This window comes from Pelecanus crispus, chromosome 1 (assembly GCF_030463565.1).
Source record: "Pelecanus crispus isolate bPelCri1 chromosome 1, bPelCri1.pri, whole genome shotgun sequence".
Classification (NCBI taxonomy): Eukaryota; Metazoa; Chordata; class Aves; order Pelecaniformes; family Pelecanidae; genus Pelecanus; species Pelecanus crispus.
The window spans coordinates 103,725,349-103,735,013 of record NC_134643.1 but is presented as its reverse complement, the minus strand read 5'-3'; positions in this window follow the sequence as shown (position 1 = coordinate 103,735,013).

Sequence of the window (9,665 nt, the reverse complement as noted above, 5' to 3'; positions counted from 1 at the left end):
CAGGCAGATGTACAACAGAGTCACGCTCATCATTTTAGCGTGACTTCAAAGCAATGCTTCATTAAATGCGAAAGCCTCAGTTTCCTGCCGGAGCGACAAAATTAGTACATGTTGTGAAACCTTTATGTTGAGAAGGCTACCTTACTGCACGCTGGTGTTCAAGACATCTTTTTTTTTTTTTTCCTTTGTCTTTTCAGATAAGCTCAGAGTAAAGTAATTTACTGGCTTAAGCTCTCTTGAAAACTTGTCAGGTGTCTAAAGTTGAATATCTGGTACATAGCGTACAAAAAAGCTGACTTTTTTTTTTCCTGCTTCATTTCCTTCTCATGTTATTCCAAAATATATTCCAAATATACTATTTCCAGACTCTCTGCACTCACTGTCTTTTAAGAAAACAGCAAGATAACAGAACCAATCCCCCTAAATCAGAGTGAACTGAGAGTTTTCCAGATTTACTTTTTACATTTTTTTTCTGAGAAGGAGACCATTAATTATTTTCTGTGCAATGAGGAATTACAGCATCACATGTGACAACATCACCTGTTGTGGTTAACCCCCGTACCTCACTCTGTTCAGCTGGCAGCTTTGGTGTTGGTGCATGGCTCCAGCCAGTCCTGCAACCTTTCTTTATTGCAGGTCACCTGTAAATCCTTCTGAATTGTCCTCAAAGCATACTGCCTTTCCATAAACTAGGCATACACCTGTCAGCAAAGCATCTCATCGCAGACAGGTCTTATGCAAATTGGACCTGCTGCTGGTAGTCTTTCAGAAAGACAACAGATCCAAGTTCTTGCTTATCACACTTCTTTCCCCAAAACTGAAATAGCAGGGCAAGACCTCTCACGTACACAACATGAGTGTACGCGTTCTGCTGGCTCTTCTCGAGATGGGGTGTGTGTTGGGAAGCGTAGCTGGGCAGGAGCCTGGTTGCCCCTGATGGGTCCCTGCCTGGGCACCTGAGGACAGCCCACCCTTTGACTCCGGGGAGAGCCGATTACAGCCCATCCATCAGAGCAGAGAAAGCGAGTGGCCTGGATGAGTCCCTTAAATGGACCCCTCTCTCCACCAGCAGTGGTTTTCCTTGGGTGGCTGGTCTATCTATGGGTGATCCAGGTGCTGATACTTCTCTCCTGAAAGCATTTCTAGGGGGCCCGGGTGCCTTTGTCGTCCCCCTTCTTTTATGGCACCCCTCTCTGCTGCTCAGGCAAGGCCTACGGAAACTGCCAGCAACCGCCTGCAATTTTCTTCTCAACTGTTTTCCATTTCCTCCCCAGCTGTCAATTTTTGCTGACCGTGGAGCTCCCCACAGCCCCAGCTAAGGCACAGAGTTCAAGGCAAAAAAGACAGACCTCACTGGTCATTTCCCTATTTTATGCACTACCAGATGCAAACAACTTCTATACCACTTCCCTAATTTGTGCACGTGAAATCTTTTGGTAGCATGTTTAAGCAAGCTAATGTCTCCAGCTGGACAGCTGGAAGCGCTGGCCAGGCTACGTTCAGGCCTCCAGACACATCTTGGAGGATAAGTGCTGCTGCACACTTCCTTTTTTGTTTGCCTTGCTCCCCTACCTGAGGAAACAGACTAAAAGCAGTCGTGGTAAATGCACTGGATGCCCAGATTACTGCTAAGGGAATACTCCCTGGGGATTAAATATCTGCTTGCCACTCAGAAGCCTGACAGAGAAATACCTGTCTCAGAGGATCAAGAAGTCCTGAAGTTGAGGATTAACAGAATGTTTAAGCCATTGTAATTGACAGCCACAGAAGGGAGTAAAAGTATTAAAGGTATATGTTCTGGTTTCCAGTTCAAAGCAGAGACCACAAAGAACCCAGAGATTATCTGCAGAGACTAAAGTCCAAGAAAATTGGACTTTAATCTAGAATTTGGGCTTTCACTCATGAGCACAGTTACCTTAGCTTCTCCTGCTGATCAGTTCATGAAAGCTTTGTACCATGAGAAAATGTATTTTGTATACCATGGGGAAAACAAATATCTCAAATGAACCTTTTTATTGATCTGAAACATACATCACAATTCAACAAGACAGCCCAAGTGCCATGTGGTATATTCAACAGCCACAGAAATCCCTGAGCAGCTTGCTTGAGTTACTAGATTGCTATGTCTTGTCCTTAGAATTTGTTTCCCCCCCAAAATAACTTCCTAAAAATATACTGCTGCCATGCCGCATTGTGTTGGCTGAATGCAGCTGCCCAGCATTGTTGCTGAGCTTAGTGATGAAAGACAGACAAGAAAGAAACCTCCCAGCTCGATGGAGTTTTGTTCACTTCAGAGCTGTGTTTTGTCCCAATTCCTACCTTAAGCCCAAAGTCTGAAATAGTCATTCAGCTCACTGCTGACGTTGATGTGCATGAACAACTAAGCCCTGCCTCTGCATACGGCATCGAAAACCACCTCTGAGACATGCCACTTATCTCAGCCTACTGGCAGGGACCCGCCTCTTCTCTGGAGCTGGACGAGGGGTCCCGCTTACAGCAGTGCAGATTATTATGAGATGTTCCTCCCCCGCCACCCCTTTCCTGAAGAGTTACTCACAGGCAGCTTGGTAGGTACCACAGCTGGATGTTACACACCAGGTTATGGGTGGTGGGGATGAGAGGAGGTACAGACACATGCCCAGGGGCAGTGGACCTCATTGGTAGCTGGAGGGAGAACATACCTGTAATGGGCTTTTCCTTGGTGGGGCAGCTGCAGGGATGTTTTTCTCAGAGTTGGGATGCACAGGTTTTTACCTCATGCTACACGTACCTTTCTGGAGAGACCCAGAAACCACTGCAAGGCTGGGATGTTTTAAAGGAAAAGATGTTCTGCCCAGGCAAGAGACACACGTTGTCAGGGGATATGTGAACCGCAAAGTTTTCTTCTGGGCTGGACAAGCAGCTGGCCTGACTGGTCTTCATGGGTCCCTGTATCCCAGGCAGGGGCAGCGCTGGCAGGAATGGATGGGCTCTGAGCGTCCCCCAGGAGGGGGCTCTGGCAGTGCACTGCAGTGCAGAGCTCTGCCTGCTGCTCAAGGATGCCTCTGCTGCCTCATGTGACATTAAATTTTTTCCCTTTGTGTGGGAGTGGGGGTGGCAGTGAGGGTCCTTTAATTATTTTCTGCAGATCCGTTCACCACTGGAGGAGGCATTTTGAGCGCTACAAATGACTTCCGCAGCAATCACGCCTATTATGCGTCATGCTCACAAAACCCTCAACTGCAATACAATTCTTCTACCTCAGTTACAGTAAGCTGCACCTAAGGAAGAAGCATAGCTGCAGTCAGCCCCACAGAAAAAGAAATCTTGAACTCCAGAGACAAATTCAATTATTCACAAAGAGAGCCTTTTCAGAAATGCTAGTGTGCGAGCTCTTCCTGCCAGAGGCGAGGATGATTACCCTTGCAGACTGGTGTCCTCTAAACATTGCTTAAAGAAAGCGCTGCTCCCCAGTGAAAAAGAGATGGAGACTTTGAAGCAGGAATTTCATTAAAGAGTAAACTAACCTTTCAGGTTCACTTGGCACAGAAACCGCCACTTTGTCATTGTGTTTTGGTTTTGAACTTCTTTGAAAACTGTACTAATGACTCTGTAGCTGGCAGGCAACTTTGGCCACGAGGTCTCACGGGGTGTGTGGGGGTGTGCGGATGACTGGGTGGCACAGGCTAAGGGGGCAGCACGGCAGGGGACAGGGCACTGCGGTGGCAGTGGGATCCCCACCAGGCTTTTTCAGTGACACCCTGCTTCCTCCTTCTCCCCATCCTTAGCTCCTGTGCCTCTAGCCCGCTTGCAGCACTGTCTCTGCTGCATGGGGAGGAGAGGGGAAGGGCGTTTCTCACTCTACTTCCTTCTCCTCCTCCTCCTCTCTCACAGCTACATGCGCATGTCCACATGCTGTGTTTGACATAACGCAGCCCCAGTTTCAGCTGGGCTGTTTAAGCAGCATGGCAAGGCATACGCGCTTCCCTGTCAACAGCAATTTTTCCATCTGAAAGGTGTTTAAAGATCTGAATGGACATTTCATCCCTTCTTCCTCACTGACAGCTTGGAGTACGCTCAGCCCTGGCCACCTCCCTGCTCTGGCCCAGCCTGCCCTGGCACCAGGGCTGCTCCATCGCCTTCGCCCCCAGCTCCGCCGTCAACACCAGCAGAATTCAAGACAGCCCTATCTACAAACATTTCATTTGCCATTAAGTCCTGCAGACATTTTGGGGCCAAATCCAACTGGATGACAGCTCTTTAATGATGCCTTTTGCTCATCCCACTTGTAAATATTGCTTTCTTCACTTTGTAAACAGGGAACAGCAGTCTCGCCCAAGACTACAAGTCAAAATGAATGGATAGGCAAGGACTACTGGCCTTAAATCCTCTCTTCTTGCTGTCTGTGGGAAAAATCTCTTCATGACCACTCCGTGTTTACAAAGCCTTTCAGATAAGGCAACAGGGCACCTTTTGGGAAAGCAGGAGGATCACAGGGAGTGATCTAGTGCTGTGTTCCTCTGTGTGTACACCTCAGACTCTCCATTTCTGTGATATAAGAAAGGGACTGCCAAAGCTGGCAGTAGTTTTTCTAATTAGAAGGCCTAAATTACAGGTCATGTTTCAGGGAAAGAGAGCGTATGTTTGGGGATAAATTGAAGACAATCAGATCCGTCACTTTATCATTCCAACCACTTGTCCCTGTAGTCCTCTGCTCCCATTTAATGCCATTTCTGATCAACAATGGTCTGTCAGTGTAAGCTGTTGAACACTGCATTATGCAAAGTGCAAGTTACTGGAAAAAGAGTATAAAAAGCACAACCAACAAAACAAATAAAGCACATTGACTCAACAACTATACACCAATGAAAAACCACTGTGTGAAAGCCAGCCAGACATTTCCAAAGAAATTAAAGACTCTACAGAGTCATTATTTTCAAAATGAAATGGAAGGCACATGTGAGACCAACCCTTCTTTCTTTGGTTGCTCTCTTTTCCAACTACAGCACAAACCATGCTTTCCCCCTGTTTTGCACAGCATCAGCTAAGGCTTTTCACTTGTACATCTCATCCTCCACATTTTGTAAGGAAATGTTTCTAACTAGGTTAATAACCGTGTAACAAAATGTAATGGCACCCATAGCTTTAAACAGGCATTTGTTAGGAAAGGATAACCCACTGCCAGTGATGGGAAACATCTGCCCATGTTAGACTACAAGGTTGAGGTTTCCAATGAAGCTTCCCAGAAGGGCCATGTCATCCCCTGGTCATTTTGGCAGAAGCTTCAGAGACGATGCTTGGAGCAGCTTTCATGAATCACGCAAGAAGAGAGAGCAGGACTCTGCTTGAGAAAGGGCTTTTCATAAGCACAGCTTGTGGGGCTTTATCTTGGGTCTGCATAAAGAGGGAGTTATCAAGACAAGCAACAGACCACTCAATCAGAAACTAAAAGCTTAGGTTCACATCCAGAGTGCTGTAAACTTAGATGGGTTGCACAGCTCATTTTACTGTGCAGACCGTCTCTAATGGATTTTGTTCCCCAATTAATTTAAATTCTTCCATACTATTGTATGCAAATACCATCTTGCAGACACACAGCCGCCTGGCCAGAGCTCAACACAGCAGACTGGTTAGAATTCACCACTGAAGAAATACATCAAATAGAAAAGATTAAAGGGGTGAAATTTAACTTCAGATACAGTAGCAGTGACAATTTGAGGGCAGCAGCTGCCTTTCCATTATAAAAAAATCAAATAATTTACAGCAATAAAAGGCCAAGTTACAGTGCCATTGAGAATCATAACTTGGATTTTTTTTTTTTTAATGGAATACTTTGGAAGCATCAGACGTTAATGAGTTTGTTTGCACGCACTTCCTTTGTAGCCTGATAAATACCTCTCATTCTATCAGCCTGTCAGAAGCAACCACAAGGAAGTGAGATATCTCTCCCATCACATCCACCATCTATTAAATTGTCCACTACATCCTAATTCCATGCCTCTTTAGAAAAGGTGGTGAAGTACAAATGAGAAAAGCAAAGCAGAGGTTGTTTTTCATGTTGAGCCTGACCATGCAGAGAAGAAACTGTATGTTGGTGGAACCCACGTTTGAGGGGCTTTAGCCTGGAACATTGCAGAGCAGGACACCTCACCCAGGTCCTGGAAAGAGGAAGGGGGTCACCTCCAGAAGGCAAATCAGAGCTTAGTGCACCTTATACAAGGCAGTGTAGGGCAAGTGCATTCCTAAATCTGGGCATCTCAATAGAGTTAACAGCCTGCAGTTAGATGGGATGAATACAGCACAGGAGTAGCTAGAAAGTAAAATGGAGAATAGGAAACTTCTCGGATATTTCTGCATAATGATATCTTCCAGACCACAAGCAGAGTAACATTTAGCTACCTCAGATGCAAAATCTTTTGGTTCACTCCATGCTCCAAGGCATAATGTGAACCTGCCTTAAAGAGCCTGTGAGGACTTGTTAGTGCAGCAATGTGTGCTGGACACCCATCTCCTTCCAGGGCACTCTTGGCAAAGTAGCTGAAGAAAAGGATAAGGAATTAAGACAGTTTTCAACAGATAACACTTCTCTTAGCATTCAGTATGAGTTCCTAAAGTTTCAGTCACCACTAAAATTAAGAAAGATTTCTAGGTTGGTTTGTAAGGGTCACTGCCCACGCAAAGTAGATGTTCAGTTTCTAGCTGAGTTGGTCACCTCCTGAAATAGTACTAGGAAGGGCCTGCACTGCTTCTCCTTGTTTCCGTGAAACACAGTATCCCAACTAGTGGGTATTTAAGAGAGTGACTGGTCACATGTTTATTGTCCAAAGTATAGGGAGGGAAGGATGATCATGTCCTGAAAATCATTCCCAAGTGTCAGCTGGCCTGGAGTTTTGGTTGTGAACCAAGAGAAGGCTGGTAGTCACCTTCTCCCAGTTTGACCACTTGTCCTAGATAGTATTTCCAACCCAGTCACTGACGTGTGACCTACCTGCTCCCAGGAACCTGCTCCTGACCTACCGGCACCCACCAGCACCACTCAACTGAACACTGAACTCCCTCCTGCCTGAAATGAGGTTATGCTTTAACTTCTCCACAGCTGATTAAGCTTAGCAATGCTGCTAATGCAATGAAATCATTTGAGACCTCTACCAGAGCAGTTTTGCATGATTGCCTCCATTTTCAAAATGAATATACAGTGGCTCAGTGGGTTTAAGGGCCTAACCAGAGCACTGCCCAAGTCAATGGGTGACACCTGGGTGCTTCTAGACCGTGTGACCCAAAAAAGCACCACTGTGTAGACAAGGGAAACCTCTTGTGTTCCCCAAGTCTTGTTTCCCAAAAGTCTGAAGCCACCTTCTGCCCCTTGGAAAATCAATGATTCAGTAAATTAATTTCGGTCTGTTACTGCAATTGCATTAAAAAAAAGAAGCATCTTGCAAGACTTTCCTTAAAGTCAGTACGCTGGAGAATTGCACTGTGACTGAGCACAAATCAAATACCTCTAACGTTATTTGACATTTTAATTGCAAATAAGGAAAAAAATCTCTCATTACAGAACTCAACAAAGTTGGCTTGTTGTGAATCAAACTCTCCAGAGAACATTTCCTTCCCCTACCCCCTGCTCAGCTGCACAGCAGCCGAAGCAGCAAACATCATGCAAACTAAGGCAGTCAAAGCCATTACCAGTCATCCCTTCTCCCTTTAAAATTACACTGACTCACATGGTATATTTTTCTAACAGATGCTACCGTACAGTACAGAGCTTGTCAAGAAGGAAAAAAAACCCACTGCAGAGCTGCATGAAAAAACAAGTTCAGAAGTGTCATAGATATGTTTGCAGGAGGCTGGATCAAAATAATTTCAGGCTCATTTCAGTGATTTACCTGAATACACCAGAGATACATTCAGCTTGCAGTGCTTCTGGAAAGTCTTGGCCATGGTCTTTCAGGATGCAAGAGAAAGTACCAGGGCTGGGGATCAGTACAGCTGACCAGCTGCTCAGAGTACAGGTGCAATTTTAGAAGTCTGATTTAATATCTTGTTCTACCAGCAACGCTCATGGCTAAATGGGAAATAAAACTAATCTAACCTTATTAGATTTGGGCTGTAATCTCATATCAACCTCAGATATGGGACTTCCCTGGCAGGCTTCATGCTTTTTACTGGCTCTGGTTCCCAGGAAGCAAGGTGGATAATCAAAGAAATGTAAGTTCAAAGAAAATTCATATATAGTTCAGTGTTTTGAACAGTAGAAACATTTAACAATTCATATATGAAACAAAAAACAGTGGTCCATTCTCCCAGAATAAATGTTTTGTTATGCCAATGTGGATGCTGCCCATATCTGAAAACACTGGGGGCAATAAATGTTTTTTTTTTTTGAACCCTAGGGAGGATTGCCCACTTTTCCTGAACAGAAAAAGTACATGCCCAGTTTTATGGGATTGACACCTGCATCGTACACTAGTTGCCCACAGGAAATCACTAGGATTTTTGCAGAGAAGTAATCTGCTTTTTCAAAATGGACGAAATATTGAACAGAGCAAGTGTATTAGCTATCTTATGCTTAGAATTACTATCTGTAAAAAATATTAACTGAAAAATAGCTTAGGTGCAGTTAATCTTGCTTTGGTAGAAAATGAAGAATTAGATCTCCTGACGGGATCTCCAGCATTTTTTCCTGCAATTTTCCATTTTTCAGTTGCAGAGACAGCTTCCAGCAGTCTTTCTCTGTGGGTGACTTTTCCTTCTCTCACCAGAAACATGTTTTATGAACCCCTGACCTGCTCCTCACACAGTAACTCAAGTAGTTGGGCAGTTCCTCTGGTGAGGAGGTCCCCAGACCTAGGAGAGAGTTACCTCTGTAAGATCTCTCCTGCCACCTCTCAAAAGGCAGGAATGACCTCCTGTTTTATTTTGTTATTTAAAACCCTCACACCAATTCTCAGAAAAACCTTTGCCATCCATCATCCATACAAAAGGACACAAGTTCCCTGCTAACAACAACAGCTTTTTCAAAGGACCTGGAGCACACCTAAGAGCTCAACATCTACTGGTTTGCATTTTCTAGGAAGCAGGATTTAGCAGCCTGCATTCAAAGACCATTAAGGAGCCTATGTTTTTTTTCTTAGTTCCCCATGCCATGTACTTTCTCTTTGGGAAAGTGCCAAAGTCTGTCTCAGGAGGTTGTTGTTTTGCTCCAAGAGACCAAAATCAATCAATCAATCCGTGGCTTGGAAGATTAGGGCTCTTAAGGCAGATTATAAACACAATCCCCTCAATTAACTTGCCTGAGATGAGCTAGAGGCAGTTAGATCCTCGTTAAGTCAATTATTAACACAGATAGTCAATGTGCATATTTTTTATGACAAATCTTATTAATTTCATGTGCAAAGCAGTAAACCCAGAGAAAGGCTAAGAAGCAGGGCTGCTGCCCTGCCCGCCGGGGCACTGAGGACAAGCTGTTGAGGCAGGAGCAGTTTGGCACAGGTCCTGCCGCTGCCACATGCAAACAGCCCTCCCCTCAGGCCAGCAGCACCAGGGCTTTCCCCAGCCCCTTTGGTTTTCAGGCTTTTGAGACCCTGTGCCCTGCCAGTCCCTTCCTGAGATACGTTATAGAGGCGTCAGTAACAGAGAGGGCTCTGAATTATGCAGCTGATGTTGGGTTTGTTTTGTTTTAAGCTACT